The following is a 17,236-nucleotide window of genomic DNA, read 5'->3' on the forward strand; positions in this document are numbered from 1 at the left end:
GCGAATTACTCTCAAATATCTCACTAAAGAAAACACTAAAATTAAAGAGAAAAATCTATTTTTAAATGAAAGAAACAATGTGTTGGAAACTCAATTTGTTGAGTTTGAGAAAATGAAGATAGCGTGCAATATTGCCAAAGAGGAACTAACTGAATCTTTAAAGAAAGAGGAAATTTTGTTCAATAAGTTCAACAAAATGAATGAAGATAGAGTGCAACAAGTTCTTTTGTTCAACTCTCGTCTCCGTCTTTTTCCTGGGAAATTGAAGTCGGGGTGGTCAGGGCCGTTTGTTTTCAAAACTGTGTTTCCATATGGAGCGGTGGAGATTTTTGAGAATGATCTGGGCCAAGCATTCAAGGTAAATGGATAGAGATTGAAGCATTACTATGGTGACATGGTAAACCGTGAGGTGGTTAGTGCCATTTTGTTGGTGATTTGATCTCGTGATTCTACGTTAAGCTAACGACGTAAAACAAGCGCTTCTTGGGAGGCAACCCAAGTTTGTTGTACATTAGTAGGTAGAGGAAGAAGAACACAAGGAGAAAAACATAAAAAAATCAGAAGAGCGAAAAAAATTCATTGCCAAATACAGTAGCACGGCGCGCCCGCGCTGAGAAGCGGGGTGGCCGCGCTGAAATAGCAGTAATTGCGCGGGCCCGCGCTGAGGAGCGGGGCGGCCGCACTGGTTTTCCAGTAACACGGAGCGCCCATGCTGTCAGGTGGCGCGGCCGCGCTGCACCCCTGTACTCGAAAAAAAAGGCTAGCAAAAATAAAAAGAATTTCGTGACTTTGATTACAAAATCAATTCCTACCCGAATTTCCCTCCTCCACTTCCCATAATTTCTATTCCAAATCAATTCCATTACCCCCATTACTCCCATTAATCCCACTTCTTTTCCATAACTGATTATCTCCCAAATTCCTATAAATACACACATATACACAAACTTTTCCATCACTTCTCAAAAACAAATCTCTCTCAAACACTTATCTTTTCTCTCAACCTATTCAATCTCAATGGCACCCAAAAGACAAAGAACTCAAGTTAGCAGCACCACCACCGATTCTTCGAGTGCTGGGGGTGTGAGGCCAAGGTTTGCAAATCCCGAGGCCGAGGCTGAGTATACGAGGCTGCTTTCGAAGCTCATAGCTAAGGAGTGAGGTTTTCTGCCATCGGGTAAAGATGGTAAGTTGTTGGAGATGGGCTGGGTTGTTTTTTGCGAGGCACCCGCTGCTGTTCCCATGAGTGTGGTTCACGAGTTCTACGTGAATGCTAAGGCGGAGAAGAACATTTTTTCTATGGTGAGGGGGTTAACTGTAGAGTATAGTACGGAGGTGATTCGAAGGGTATTGAGCAGCCTGAGAGGAGGCCCGATCAGGATAATTGGAATGAGAAGACGCCAGAGGAGTTTAACTTGGATTTGATCGTTGCTACGTTGTGTGTGCCCGAGACTCATTGGAAGTTAAAGAGGGGCGCGAATGATATGCCACTTTCCCTGCCTCGTGTATGAACAGGTTTGTACGTGCAGGAAATTCATTTATTTGTGCCAACATCATGCCATCTTCTCATGTGCATGATGTTACTATGGATCGTGCATGCTTGTTGTAGGGCATTTTTCAGGGAGACTATATGGATCTTGGGATGGTTATTTATTAGGATATTTTGAGATTTCTTCGTGGGAGTACTACGAGTTCTATAACCTATGTGTCGATTGTGACGAAGCTATGTGTGGCGATTGGAGTTCATTGGCCCGCACACGAGCAGCTTCAGCTTCCTAGTACTCATATCGACAGTTCTACACTGTTAACTATGCAGGAGTGGTATGGTGGATATCCCGATTTAAAAGGGCTTGGTTATTCTTATGCCCATCCTGCCATGTGAAAGGCTAGCTGATCAGACATATGCTGGTGGTTCTTCGCATGCCAGTAAAGCAGCATGGAGAGCTCAGTTGGGTGAGGAAGCAGGTCCTTCCCAGCCACAGCAGTAGCAGCAGGAGGGAGCAGATGCATGTGTTGGTTGAAGTTCAGCGCAGTATAGGTGCTTAGCGAGGAGGATGGATGCGATGCATGACATCCATAGTCGGGTTGCACATGATCTCACCCAGGCGTTGGGGACTGCATTTAGAGCTACCAGAGTTGATATCCAGTGGCCAGCTTTTGGTGAGGATTCTCGGTATCCACCTCCAGGCACTCCTGACACTCCACCCATTGAGGGTGATGATCCTGATTCCGAGTAGGTATGCCTGATTCCTTACTATTACCTTAACTGAGGACAGTGAAAATTTTCAGTTTGGGTTGATAGTTTAAGGAATATGTTTGAGTGAGTCCATATAGTTTGCATATTTATGATAGTTTAGTTCATATAGTTGCATATTTATCATGTAGTTTTTTTTATTTTTGTTATAGTATGTTAGTTCATGCATGTGCATTATAACATGATCCCTTAGTTAATTTGCCGATTGATTTGCGCTATTGATGCAAGTGTGGTGATGTCGTATTTAAGAATGATCAATTATATCAACTATATAACTCTTGGATAACTTGGTGGAACAACATTTTTTCATATTTATCTAATAAATCTCGCCAAACTCTATGCCTTTAAGTTCACAATCCTATTGTGGTAACTAAGTTAAGTCAAACCCAATAGTTAAAAGTATCAATATACATCAACATATCTCTCACGATAGATGGGAGTACTTGCTTTGGTGAACCCACTCCTTATCGATCTAGGGTTAACGCATTAGACTTATTGGAAGGCATCCGATCTAACTTTAGAGTTTTGTTAATTTTAAAACGATCATGATCCCATCATAAAGAGATTCCCAATTTTTCCTAGAATAAAACACTTCAAATCAATTTTCGTCAATGGTTTGATTTCCAGGTAGTGAGGGAGTCACAACGGTCTCGCTTAAAACCCACAACCTTACAAGTTCAAAGAACTCGCTTTTGACAAAATCGCCCCATGTCAGAAATAAAGAAAATTTATATTTTATTACGTGTTTCATAAACTCGAGAATCTGATAATCATTTTTTCATTTTTAAAATCTTGAGTCGTTACATATTTTATCTTATTTAGCAAGTATGGCATGGGTGTCGTATCTAATACATACATCCTTAATCTAATTAAGCATGCATCTTAATAAACTACTCTACACATACATTTATCATATGTGCATATATATGTAAAGTGCAATAAATAAACGTGGCTGGTTATGGCTTCATCCGATATGATCTTTATCAAGCTTATGACAAAGATCTAGGTCAATCTAAGGTGGAAAATAAATACATGCTAACTATTAAATGTCTTCTTTCTTGTATTGCTTCCTTGGATGGCCTCCATGTGGGATTACCCTTGATCTTCAAATCTTCATGTCTTCATGTACATTACAATAATGAAATATGAAAACTAATCTAATGAACTTACCAGAAGAACTCGAGTTAAATTCGAGATTTAATCATTACAAGATTAAACGACATGCAGACCGTATTTGAAAAACCAAAACCATTAACCTAAGGTCATAAGCCATGACCATCCACCATGCTCAATTAACACAAAAGAACATGTTAAAACACATAATCTGATATTAACTAATCATAACCATCATGATCTAATCATAAAAACCAAATATTAAAAAAATCAAAAAATTCAAAATTAAATCTGATAACATTAAATCACAGATTACAGGGCCTAAACGATGTCAAACGCCTTATAGATCAGTAGCTGATAGCTGTAGCTATCAGTTACGTTCAGAAACTCGATTCAATATGAAATAGCGTATTCGTTTGCCAAAATCGGGCACAGACCCAGATTTCAGCAAATCCGCTGCATCCGATTCAGAATCGTATCAAATACGATTCTTATAAAAGAGCAAACACAAAACATGTTTATATCAGTATATATACAGATTATATAATTATAATATGATTATACAACTCTCATGAATATCAAATATTCAAAACATATACATACATACGCATATATAAGCATAACACGTAAAACATACAAAATCGCATACATAACAGTCATGGAATATTGTATACATGTTATAATCATAAAACCGGTAAACACAGAAATGAATTAAAAATTTTCGCACGTAGCTCTGATGCCATTGGTGGGTTTCAAGCACATAAACGCAACGAAGACAGTAATTAAAATGTGAAAAATCGGAACTTTCGAAACCTACCGCATGATCCATGTGAAAAACAAATATTTAATTTATAGACCAGATTATTTACCTTAAGAAGCTTAACGAATTGGTTGACTAATGGAGATCCAAAGCTTGTTCAATCACCACGCATCCCGCTCTCGCGATCTACGCTCTATCGGTATCCACACGAATGCTTGAACGCAAGAATTAAATATGTACTAGCACAAAATCATTTCTTCTTGCTCTCTCCATCTTCTCTCTTGGTGGCTAGTGTTTTTGTAAAAGCCTTTATTACAAAATCAGCCACAAGAGATAATTTATAGAGAGTAGAAAAATAAATTATAACTCTTAACTAATTAGGAGTTATTATTAATTCGAAATTCCTATTTGTATTATAATTAAGTCTCACTTAATTATTTAACAAATAAATTTCATAATTAATAGTAGTAAATTCGAATATCATTATTTATCTAATTAATTAAGTCAAACTTAATTAATATTATAAATAATTCAAATTACTTTAATTTATTTGAATCCAATTTAAATTAAATAATCCTTCAAGCATTCTTTGTGTGTGACCCTATAGGTTATTATTACATTGGCAACAAATTTTAAATCTAATTTTAAATCGTAAACAATGAGCGGCATCTAGTAATACATCATTGATACCCAAGTAATAATAATTAAATCGGTGATTGATTAAACCTTTCGTGAATAACTTATAATGTAATATAATTCCTTTAACCAAATATGATAGATTAAACTAGAGGCATGTAATGTGTCATCCTCATCAATGTTTAATCCTGGTTTCCTTAATCAATGAGTAGACCATCATACCAAATCAACATTTGAGCGTGGCCACGCATTTTATAGTCTAGCTCACACAAGAGGCCAATAATATCACTCCAAAAATAGGAGGGTTAAATATCATCTAGATCATTCATATTTCTCATACGATTTATAATATACCCAATGTCCACTTTTATCATTACTCGGTCAAGAATAACTTTTAATGGAATCAATGTATATTAATTCTCGTATAGAAATATAATGACTTCAGGTCTAAGGATCATTACATCATTATCACTGTGAAAATTACTTATGACATAACAGACATGTAGAATCTCACATTGGATCTGTCCAGCACCATGTACATATACATATGCCTGTGTTTTTTACTTTAGTATCACTATACCTATGATCAATGAGATGTGATCATCAGTCAATAAACACACCTGTTAGATATATTTGTGATATAATGTGTAATATGATTTGTGTTTAGTTTTCAGATCTTAACTAACTGGACAAATCAGTACTTAACTGGAAATCAGTACTTACACTGAAGTCAGGACTTAAGATATCAGAACTTAAGTTATCAGAACTTAAGTTATCAGGAGATATTTATCAGGAGATAATATCAGGACTTAAGGAGACTTTCAGATAAGGCAGACGACTGATTGAAAGGAAAGAAGATCAAGACAAATGCAAGAAGAAATATGCATGAAGAAAGAATTCTATGAAGAATAGAATACTTGGAAGAAAAGATAACTGATTGATATATTTTAGGAAGCAGAATTATATTCAATATCAATTAGAAGATTATCTTGTAACTGTGTAGTATATAAACACATGCATAGGGTTTACACTATACGTGTTATCATTATCGAAAATATTATTCATTGTAACCCTAGCAGCTCTCGTGATAATTTGTTTATCACTGAGAGAGGACAGTTCCATATTATAACAGAGTTTATTGTGTTGAATAAAATCTGTGTTCTGTTACTTGTGTTCTTTAATTCGATTTGATTGTAGTAAACACTGTATTCAACCCCCTTCTACAGTGTGTGTGACCTAACAAGTGGTATCAGAGCAGATCTGTTAACACACAAACAGTTTAAGATCCAAAAACAATCATGTCTGAAGAAGAACAAACTCCAACCAATCCCACCAAAACTGAAGAACCTCCAAAGACTCAAATCCATAATCGATATGAGACTATTAGAGTTCCCATACTGAAATCATCTGAATATCCCATATCGAAGGTGAGGATGTCTATGTTTCTGGAAGCTACAGATCCAGAATACCTTGACAGAATCAATGAAGGACCACACAAGCCAACCAAGCTCTCTGTTATAGTTGCAGATCATCCAGCACAGACGGTACCAAAGGAGAAAAGTGAATATACAGCTGAAGATATCTCATCTATTGCCAAGGATGCAAAGGTACGACATTTGCTGCATAGTGTCATTGATAATGTCATGTCAAACAGGGTATTCAACTGCAAGACTACAAAGGAGATATGGGATGCGTTGGAAACAAGATGTCAGGGAACTGATTCAGTTAAGAAGAACAGGAGGACTATATTCACTCAAGAGTATGAGCACTTTGACTCAAAACCTGATGAGTCATTAACTGGATTATATGATAGATTTGTCAAACTCTTGAATGATCTGTCACTAGTGGATAAGGAATATGAACTTGAAGATTCAAATCTTAAATTCCTGTTAGCTCTTCCTGAAAGTTGGGATTTGAAGGCCACCATTATAAGAGACAACTATGTTCTTGATGAAACAACTCTTGATGAAATTTATGGGATGCTCAAGACTCATGAACTTGAGATGGAACAAAGAAGCAAGAGGAATGGAAGGAAGTCAAGGACAATTGCTCTTAAGGCTGAGGAGGATGTCCCCAAAGTAGCTGCCTCAAGAAAAGGCAAGGGAAAAGCTCTCATCACAAAGTCTGATATTGAGTCATCAAGTTCTGATAGCGACGATGACTCAGAAACTGAAAGCTTACCTGAGATGGATCCTGATGAAGAGATGATGAAGCTGTGTGCTCTTATGGTGAAAGGAATCACAAGGATTGCATACACGAAATTCAGAAAGGGAAAGAAATTTTCCAGGAAAGGTGCAAGTTCTGATAAGAAGAGTTTCAGAAAATCTGAAGGCAAAGGAGGAAAGTCTGACAGAGGAGATTACTCAAATGTCAAATGCTACAACTGTGGTGAGAAAGGCCACATATCTCCTGATTGCAAGAAAGTGAAGAGTGACAAAGGCAAGGCTCTTGTCACAAAGAAGGAAAGCTGGACAGACACTTCAGATTCTGAAAGTGAGGTGAACTATGCCTTGATGGCAAATGCTGATAGCAGTTCTGATACTGCTGACCTAAAGGTACCTCAAACTATTTATGCCTTTCATACTTATGATATTACTGAGTTGAGAATATATCTTAAAACCATGTTCATTACTTATAGAGATCAACCTTTAACATGTGAAAGATTAACTTCTGAAAATCTTTCTTATAAAAAGAGGAATGATTATTTAGAAAAAGAGTTAGTCATGTTCCATCAAACTCAGAAAGATAGAGATGCATTTTATGTTAGGAATGAAGTGCTTAAAATGAATGAATCTCTAAAAACTGAGTTAGAAAAGGAAAGAGAGATTATCAGGACTTGGACTAACTCTGGAAGAACAACTCAGAATTTGTTGAGTAGTGGAAATTAGAAAGAGGACTTAGGTTATGGAGATGATAAGAATGATAAGGGAACTGTAGAAATTGAGCCTATAGTTGTTAAATAAAAGTCCAAGGTAAATCTTGTTAAGTTTGTAGCTGTAAAGTCTGATATTGATAAATCAGAAGTTAAAGAGAAATTAACTTCTGACAAACCAAAACAGGATAAGCCAACTAAAGTTAACATAGGCTTAATGACTAAGAAGCAGCTTAAACATAAGCTGAAAGATGTTAAGAATGTAAACAAGGTAAAGCCACCTAGGAAAAATAGGAATGGAAAGGAAGGTGTGAATAAAAGCAATGATTATAAGCCTGTTCCTAATGCTCCTAGAAAGAAATGTTATAAGTGTGGAAATTCTAACCATATGGCTTCTTTTTGCAGGAAGAATAAGAACATAAACTCCTTACCTTCAAAGTCAGGAGTAAAGAGTCAGTCTGTTAGATATAGGCCATAAAATCCTTGTTTTCATTGTGGTAGTTTATGGCATTCCATTTATACTTTTAAGGAATATCATAGTTCGTACTATGATTATTATCAAATAAAACCTTCTTTAAAGAAAGTTAGCATTGTTCCTTCTAGTGTAAGTTCTGATGCAAAGTCTGATAATGTAAATTCTGATAATAAAATTGTTAACATAAACTCTGATGCTAAATCCGCTGCAAATGTTAACAAACTTAATAAGGCCAAAGGATCCAAGCAAGTTTGGGTCCTTAAAACTAATCATTAGTGGTCTTTGTGATTGCAGGGCAACAACAAAAATATCCTAGTTCTGGACAGTGGATGTTCAGGACATATGACTGGAAATAAAGCCCTGATATCAGACTTTGTGGAGAAAGCTGGCCCAGGTGTTTCTTATGGAGATTGCAACATTGGAAAAACTCTGGGATATGGCAATATCAATCTTGGGAATGTCATCATTGAAAAAGTAGCTCTAGGCTCAGGACTTAAACATAATTTTCTGAGTGTTAGTCAAATCTGTGACAGAGGTTATCATGTGGATTTCTTTGAAGAACACTGTGAAGTTGTAAGCAAATCTACAGGCAACTTCTGAAAGGATACATGCATGGTAACATTTATGAAGCCAAGCTTTCAACAAGTACTGATGGTTCTGCAATCTGTCTGTTAAGTAGAGCATCAATTAAAGAAAGCTGGGATTGGCACAAGAAACTCTTTCATTTAAATTTTAACAATATAAATGAACTAGTCAAGAAAGATCTTGTGAGAGGACTGCCAAAATCAGTATTTGCTCCTGATGGCCTTTGTGATTCATGTCAGAAGGCAAAACAAAGAAAATCTTCTTTCAAGAGCAAGACTGAATCATCAATTCTTGAGCCTTATCACCTACTACATATTTATCTATTTGGTCCAGTGAATGTCATGTCTATTGCAAAGAAGAAATATGCTATGGTCATAGTGGATGAGTTCACCAGATACATATGGGTGTATTTCTTGTACACAAAAAGTGAAACTGGATCTATCTTGATTGATCATGTCAAACAACTGGATAAATTGGTCAAAGACTTTGTGAAAATCATAAGGAGTGATAATGGCACCGAGTTCAAGAATTTTATTATGAAGAGTTTTGCAAAAACCATGGAATAAAGCAGGAATTTTCTGCTCCTGGAACTCCACAGCAAAATGGAGTTGTTGAAAGAAAGAATAGAACTCTTATTCAAGCTGCACGAACTATGCTTGATGAAGCAAAGTTACCAACCTACTTTTGGGCTGAAGCTCTGTAGACTGCTTGTTTTACTCAGAATGCTACACTTATCAACAAGCATGGAAAAACACCATATGAGATGGTGAAGAAAAAGAAGCCAAATCTGAAGTATTTTCATGTATTTGGATGCAAGTGTTTTGTTCTTAAGACTCATCCTGAACAGCTATCCAAATTTGATCTAAAAGCTGATGAAGGAATTTTTGTTGGATATCCAATTTCTACAAAACCCTTCAGAGTCTACAATTTAAGAACAAGGGTTGTCATGGAATCTATCAATGTCTCTTTTAATGATAAGAAGATTACTGGACTTGAAGATTTCAATGATCATGATCAACTGAGATTCGAAAATGAAGTTTTAAATTATAATTCTGTAAATCCTGACAGTCTAAATCCTGATACTGCAAACTCTGATGGATTAAACTCTGATGTTATTGAAACTGTGGTGACTACGCCAAAGGAAGATGCACCTATACAGGGGAAGCATACTGAAGATACAACCACATCTCAAGAAGCATCAGGTTCTGACTCATCAAGTTCTGATGGGCCAAGTTCTGATATTTCTGGAAACTAAAATTCTGAAGGATCCAACTCAGAGAGCATAATTTCAGGGGGAGCATCAGAAAATGTTGATGGAGACAGCATGGATCATTGGGGAGCATCCAGTTCTAGAGATAACCTTCCATCTGCAAGGAAGTGGACTAAAGCACATACACCTGACTTAATTATTAGAAATCCTGATGCAGGTGTCAAAACTAGAACAGCTATATCAAATGAATGTCTCTATCATTCTTTCCTTACTCAGACTGAACCAAAGAAAGTGGAAGAAGCTCTTCAAGATGCTGATTGGGTGCAAGCAATGCAGGAAGAGTTAAATGAATTTGAAAGAAATAAAGTCTGGACCCTAGTGCCAAGGCCAAAGAACAGGTCTGTTGTTGGTACAAAGTGGGTGTTTAGAAACAAAACTGATAGCGATGGCATAATTACAAGGAATAAAGCAAGGCCGGTTGCAAAATGATACTCTCAACATGAGGGAATTAATTATGATGAAACATTTACACCAGTTGCTAGATTGGAAGCCATAAGGATATTTTTGGCTTATGCTGCTCACAAGAAGTTTAAAGTCTTTCAAATGGATGTGAAAAGTGCTTTTCTTAATGGAGAATTGGAAGAAGAGGTATATGTTGAACAACCTCCTGGTTTTGTAGATTTAAAATTTCCTAATCATGTCTATAGACTTGATAAAGCACTTTATGGCCTTAAGCAAGCTCCAAGAGCATGGTATGAGACATTAGCTCAGTTTCTTCTGGAAAGTGGATTTAATAGAGGGACTATTGACAAAACACTGTTTTATCTCAACCATAAAAAGGACTTACTTTTGGTGCAGATATATGTTGATGATATCATTTTTGGTTCTACAAATGACATACTTTGTAAGAAGTTTGCCAAGCTGATGTAGTCAAGATATCAATGAGTATGATGGGAGAACTTAGCTATTTTTTGGGCCTTTAAGTCAAGCAGAATGAAGAATGAACTTTTATTTATCAATCTAAGTACACCAGAAATTTGTTGAAGAAGTTTGGAATGCAAGATTGTACAAGTGCATCCACTCATATGGCCAGTGCAATAAAATTGGATAAAGATACTTGTAAATCAGTAGATATTACTGATTACGAAGGTATGATTGGCTCACTACTCTATCTAACTGCAGGTAGACCTGATATCATGTATGCTACCTGTCTTTGTGCAAGATTTTAAGCAGATCCAAGAGAACCTCACTTAACAGTTGTGAAAAGAATTTTCAAGTACCTTAAGGGTACAGCTGATCTAGGATTGTGCTATCCTAGAGAATCAGACTTTAAGCTAATAGGTTACTCAGATGCAGATTTTGCAGGATGCAAAATTGACAAGAAAAGCACAAGTGGAAGCTGCCAATTTCTTGGAGGAAGATTGGTTGCTTGGTTTAGCAAGAAACATAAGTCAATTTCTGCATCAACTGCAGAAGCAGAATACATTGCTGCAGGAAGCTGTTGTGCACAGATTCTTTGGATGAAGAATCAGTTACTGGATTATGGGTTAGAATTTTATAAAATCCCTATTTACTGTGATAATCAAAGTGCTATTGCTATGACATGTAATCCAGTTCAACACTCAATGACAAAGCACATCAACATTAGATACCACTTCATAAGGGAACATGTGGATGAAGGTACAGTGGAATTGCATTTTGTTCCAACAGATCAACAACTAGTAGATATCTGTTAGTGTATACTGAAAATATTTATTTGAAGTATGTACATTTATTTCTGGCCAGTTTATTTGAGAATCATTTGAATGTTTACATGTTGTCTAATATTATATATTGTGAACAATCTAGTATCAAATGGGATACATAATATTAGATTGTTAAATACGGTTATATAATATAATAAGGTTCACAGCACAGGTGGTGTTGGACAATCCACTGGTATGGCTGTAGTATTATTTAGATTAGTTTATATTGACTAATAAATAATACTAGTATACTTTGTGTATATTGAACAGGATCAAATTTAGAATTGTTCCCTTAATACTGATTAAGAAGGAGAACTAAGATTCTATGTTATTATTAATGCTTAGGTTCTTAATCCGGAAATAGTAATTGACACGTGTATATTATTTACATGCTTTGATTTATATATGAAATAATTCTTTTGAATTATATCATTATATTTTGGGTGATGGAATTATATACATGGTGGATATTATTTATTGAAGGAATCCATGTCCTGATAATATTCGGGTTAATGATGTCCCCTTGAAAGCTCAAAAAGATTTAATTATGTGAAACACTGCAGGTGGAATTTATTCTGGCATAATTAAATAAAGGTTGAGTGGATGATCAAGGATAAAAGATATTAATTAAATAAATTATCAGTAATTTATTTAATTAATGGACATATGATATTTTAAACATGGAGAATTTAATAAGCAAATAATATTGGAACCGAATTAATAAAATTACGGTATTAGGAAAGGTAGACAAATATTAATTCTTTAGTGGATTGAATTAATATTTAATTACATTGGGCTAGGCTCAAGATGTAATTAGAAGGCCCAATCTAATTATCCATGGTCCCTATTGTAGCCTATATATATTCTTATTCTCTTCTTGCTTGGAATTGTGTGAAAACATATTGTAGCCACCAAGGAGCAAGAAGAGAGGATAACTTGAGAAGACGGAGGCCACACTTCGCTCAAGGGAATTTGGGAATACAATAGAAGAGCTTGGAATTAACCATTAACAAGGTAATCCTTTTTTCATAATCTTTATCGTAAAACGTAGTAACACCCTAAGTCCGTGGTTCCCAAAAAGTGGTATCAGAGCTATGGTTGTGACGGTCCATAACAATCTCACGTGGGCTCCAGAAGTGACCTAGGAAGAGGCAGATGGGCTTGCCCCAGAATGGGCTCAAGGAAAAGGCAGACGGGCCTTCCAGTATGGGCCTAGGGGGAGCAGATAGCCAGATGGACTTTCTGTATGGATCGAGGGGGAGCCTGGTCACACTGAAGGAGGCAGAATCGACAGGTGTCGGGCCCGATATGTGAAGGGGGAGATTGTTAGGAGTTATCCCACATCATTTGTGGGAGGGGCAGTTTGCTAGAATATAAGGAGCCAGGTAACTCCAATTAGTATGAGGCCTTTTGGGAGGTGACCAAAAACAAATCCGTGCGGGCTTGGCCCAAAGAAGACAATATCATACTAATGTGGAGTTAGGCCTGCTCAGCAAGCCCAATAAGTGGTATCAAGAGCCTGGTAATGGGTTCTACGTTTTATGATATAATGTCCATGTCGTAATTATATATGTGTGTATATAGTGTTTTGCTTGTATTGGTTTTAATGCAGGTTGTTAATCCACTATTATGGCCATATATATTTTAATTATGTGTTTGGATCCCACGTGGTTTAATCGTGGTTAATTTTTGTTTTGGTTTCCACATGGTTTAATCGTGGTTGTAATTTACACGAGGGTTGATCGTGTTAGAATAGATTTTACAAAATTAGTTTTGTATTAGATCTATTTTTTTGTAATTGTTCCGGGTATTTTGTAATAGTTATGTGCGATCGGAAATCAATTCCGGTAGTTTTTTGTTCCGCTGTGCGATTACAAGGGGCTGTTGATGTTTGGATCGAACAAAATCAAAACAAAACTCACAGAAAAGCAACAGGCGCGTACGCGCTGCGGCCGCTGCGGCAGCTGGGGCTGCTGGGGCCGCTGCGGCAGCTGCGGCAGCTGGGGCTGCTGGGGCTGCTGGGGGCGTCGGGGCGCGCTTGGGGCAGATTTTTTTTTGAGAGCTGGATTTTTTTCAAGGGCCATAATAGTGGAAAATTTATTTTATTTTTTTCCATTAAATTTTAATTATTGCTTTAATTTATTGATTATGTGTGTCGTTAATTATGTGTGTAATTCTTTTAAAATTGCATGTTTAACTTAATTAGGACGACATGGACATAAATTTTATTTATTGCTTTAATTAAATGTTATATGTTGCTAAAATTATGTGTGTATTTTGAATGCATGATTAGACATAATTATAACAACATAGGGCCCCATTTAATTTTAAAATTCCTCAATTTTAATAAAAAAATTCTAAGTGGGAGAGGGAATTAATATGAAATTAAATCCCATGGTCTCCATTATTGGTTGTAGGTAATTTAACATAAAGACGAATATAAATTATATATACGTCACCCATCGTGGCATGTAATTTATGGTGTCTAGAATGTTATAGAAATTACTAGAACAAACTTCTTAAATTAATAAATTTTGAAAGGAATAAATATGGATTTTCTTTATTTCTGATTTGGGGCGATTTTGTCAAAAATGGGTTCTTCGAACTTGTAAGGCTGTGGGTTTTAAGCGAGACCGATGTGACTCCTCCACTACCTGGAAATCAAACCATTGATGAATATTGAATTGAAGTATTCTATTCAAGGCAAAATTACGAATATTGGAAGGTATACACGCCACCCATCGTGGTGTACCAAGTTCCATAGATTTCGAATAATTTAAGATTTGATGATGGTATACACTTAGCTATGAAAAATAATATAGTCCACCCCAACGTGGCATATTGTTTAGTAATAGGACCGAAGTAACATTTAAACAAAATTAGGTGGTATACATGTCACACATCGTGGCGTACCAGAAGCTCATGGTGTTTATATATTAGTGCATTAAATTTTAATAATTGTTAGAGGAATCAATATATATTAATAATTAATGCACCCTTATTTATGTGATGTTTTTATGCATGATTCTCAGGATACAATGGGTTTTAATCCACTATTCACCATACTTAAAGATAACAAACTTACCGGATCTAACTATATTGAATGGAAACGAAATTTGGATATTGTGTTGACTGCTGAGGAGTACAAGTTTTGCACTTATGAACCCAAGCCTGAACAGCCTGCTGTTGATGCTCCTGAAGATGAGAAATAGTATTATAAATGGTGGATTAAGGCTGATGAAATGTCGCGATGTTACATTCTGGCAGCAATGTCGGGTATTTTGCAGCATCAACATCAGTCTATGGCCACTGCTTCAGATATGCTCTTTAATCTCAAGGAACTTTTTGGAGATCAGAATAGGGCTGTTAGGCAAGTAGCCATGAAGGCTTTAATGAACACTCAAATGGCTGAAGGCACACCTGTAAGGGATCATGTTCTCAAGATGATATCTCATCTGAATGAGATAGAGATCCTTGGTGCTGAACTTGACGGGGAAACCCAGATTGACATTATCCTTATGAGCTTGTCTAAGAGTTTTGAGCAGTTTCGCTTGAATTACAACATGAACAAGAGGCAGTATAGTCTCGCGGAACTGCTGACAGAACTTCTGGCAGCTGAAGGATTATTTCGGCAGAGTGTTCAAGTGAATGTGGCTAAGAAAGGTTCTTCCTCTAAGCCGAAAGGTATTAAGAAGAAGAAAAAGGCTCAGACATAGAAAGCTGTGAAGGCAGTGGGAGTTCAGGGTGGTGTGAAAAAGCCTAAGGGAAAGTGCTTCAGATGTAAACAGTCAGGTCACTGGAACCAGGATTGTCCTCTTCCTAAGAAGACAAACAATACTGGTATGTCTCTTTCTCTAGTTACAGAAACATTTATAGCGGCTATATCTACGAGCACTTGGTGTGTAGATACAGGAGCCACTGATCATGTTTGTAATTCTATGCAGGGGTTCCAACTATCCAGAATGCTTAGAGATGGTGAGATATACGTGTTCATGGGAGATGCTACGAAAGTAGCAGTAGTTGCACTAGGAGTTATTCATTTATCTTTTGGTTCTGATAGGATTTTGGTTTTGAACAATTGTTTTTATGTACCTTCTTTTAGAAGGAATTTAATTTCGGTTTCTAAACTTGCTTTGGATGGTTATAATGTTTGTTTGGATCGTAATGTTTCTATTATGATGAATAAACGAATTATATGTTCTGGTACATTGCAAGATAATTTGTATATAATTAATCCTAGTCAACCTGCACTGCAACTGCAATTTAGGGAATTGAACAACACATCTTCTAACTCTACTAAAAGAAAGGAACCTTCTAGTTTGAACCAAACATATCTTTGGCACTTGAGATTAGGTCATATTAACTTGAGGAGGATTCAAAGACTGGTAGTAGATGGGCCTTTAAGCTCATTGACAGTGGAGCCATTTCCAGTTTGTGAATCCTGCTTGGAAGGTAAAATGACTAATAGGCCTTTCAAGGCAAAAGGGAATAGAGCCAAACAACTGTTAGAATTGGTTCACTCTAATTTATGTGGACCCATGAATATCAAAGCAAGAGGTGGTTATGAATATTTCGTCACTTTCATTGATGATTATTCTAGATATGGGTACGTTTATTTGTTGCACCGTAAGTCTGAGTGCTTTGATAAGTTCAAAGAGTACAAAGCTAAAACGGAGAAGCGACTTAATAAAAGTATCAAGTCACTACGATCAGATCATGGTGGCGAATACTTGCTTGGAGAATTTAGGGAATATTTATCAGAAAATGGGATAGAATCCCAGTTAACTACACCAGGCACACCCCAGCAGAACGGTGTAGCAGAGAGAAGGAACCGGACTCTTTTAGAGAGTGTTAGATCGATGATGAGTTATTCGGATTTACCCAAGTCGTTTTGGGGACATGCCTTAGAGACAGCAGCTTATCTTCTGAACTTAGTACCTTCTAAGTCAGTTCCTAAAACCCCCTTAGAATTGTGGACTGGGGATAAACCGAGTCTAAGACATATTCGAATATGGGGTTGTCCAGCACATGTGCTGAACAAGAACGCGACTAAGTTAGAATCTCGTACAGAAGTAAGGTTGTTTGTAGGCTACCCCATGGGAATGAAAGGATATTTATTTTATAGTCCGAAGAATCGGAATGTCATTGTTAGCACCAATGCAAGATTCTTGGAGGAGGACTATATAATGAATCACAAACCCATGAGTAGTGTCATTTTAGAGGAACTAGTGGGAGGGACAAATAATACCCATGAAGCTGTAGTATAAGTAGAACAACCACAACATAATGTACAACCTGTCACTAATACCGCACCAGTGCCTCGTCGTAGTGGGAGGGTTGTTCAACAGCCTGATAGATTCATGTTTTTGGGAGAGTCTTCAGACTTGGTCCCTGGTGAACATGATGATGATCCTCGTACATACAAAGAGGTAGTACAAGACAAAGATGCAGATTTTTGGCAAAAGGCGATAGAATCTGAGATAGAATCAATGTATTCTAATCAGGTCTGGGAGCTCGTGGAACCACCCAAAGGTATAAAACCTATTGGATGTAAGTGGATCTACAAGAAAAAGAGGGGATTAGATA

The sequence above is a fragment of the Apium graveolens genome, chromosome 10, assembly GCF_009905375.1.
Source record: "Apium graveolens cultivar Ventura chromosome 10, ASM990537v1, whole genome shotgun sequence".
In the NCBI taxonomy this organism is placed as follows: domain Eukaryota; kingdom Viridiplantae; phylum Streptophyta; class Magnoliopsida; order Apiales; family Apiaceae; genus Apium; species Apium graveolens.